Genomic DNA, 1,116 nt, shown 5'->3' on the forward strand with positions numbered 1-1,116 from the left:
ATGCAGCCCATACCTGTACCCTCGCCTGGTCAGACAGCCCTGCAGCTGCCAGGGCACTTGGTGCTGGAGCTGGGTGGCACCACAGTCATGCTCCACTCAGTTCGGCTCAGTGCTCTTCACCCTGTGGGAACCCTGCTGCAGCCGTGGACAGGAGCGGCACTGGACCACAGAGAGGCCTGCTGGGTTGAAGAGCCTGCCCACTTCTCTCAGTGGGACCAGTGGGACCCTGAGGATGAGGAAGAGGCGGAGCCTGCTCTGGAGGAACTGGACCAGCACAAGGTGCAGGTGCTTGGGCTGGGTGACTCTGGGAAAAGCACATTCCTGTTAGTGCAATTGGGAAAGCCACTGCTGAAAGACCACATCTCCAACTGGGGCTTCAGCTCCACGTGGCTGCCCACCAAAGACTTTGAGGCGGATCTTCTAGAGATTAGGGCATCCAGAACCTGCACTTCTATGGGAAGGAGTTTGTGAGTGAGGTAGATGTATTAGCGTTCATGATGGGCTCAGCTGACTGGCTGTGGCTGCCCTTGGCCCAACAGGAGCTGCATGAGCTACTAGACAAGGGCCTGACCTGCTGCTTGCCATGGTGGTTAACAAGTAGGACCTAAGCCAGGCTGTGAGTGTGGTTTAACTGCAGCAGGAGCTGGGCCTGCAGGCTCTCGACAGCCAGCGGGAGGTTTCCTCTTGTCAGCCAGCATCACCCCTGCAGAATCTGGCTTTGAAGAACCTGCACTATGTATATCTGAAAACTGCTCTTGGAATTTCTCTCCTAGGCTGGGGCTGCCTACTGTCTGCCTAGCCTCGGGACAACAATTCCACTGCCTTCTGCTTCTGCCAGCCAGGGCCCAAGGCAGGAGCCACATGGCTTCTGCCCTCCTTGCCCTCTCAACAGCATGGCCAAGAACCATGCAGGAGCCTTCCTGGTGAAGTGGCTATGAGGCTGATGCAGGGAGGTAGGGAGCTTCTTCCAGGGTAGAGTGTGGACCCAGCTTGTAGAGTCGCTGCCTCTCTGGCCCCAGAGCCATTGTGTTTAAAGGGAGGTGGTTTCCATGTTTTTTTCTAACTGCCAGCCATGGAGATACACAGTGTTAGGGTGAATCCGAAGACCCTAGCAAA

General features: G+C 56.5%; 1 pseudogene; it reads left to right on the top strand.

Moving 5' to 3' along the window:
* LOC104865922 lies at positions 1-601 on the top strand (annotated as a pseudogene).
* The last annotated feature ends 515 nt before the right edge of the window (positions 602-1,116 follow it).

Source organism: Fukomys damarensis, unplaced genomic scaffold, assembly GCF_012274545.1.
Source record: "Fukomys damarensis isolate Sample0158 unplaced genomic scaffold, DMR_v1.0_HiC HiC_scaffold_28, whole genome shotgun sequence".
Taxonomy (NCBI): domain Eukaryota; kingdom Metazoa; phylum Chordata; class Mammalia; order Rodentia; family Bathyergidae; genus Fukomys; species Fukomys damarensis.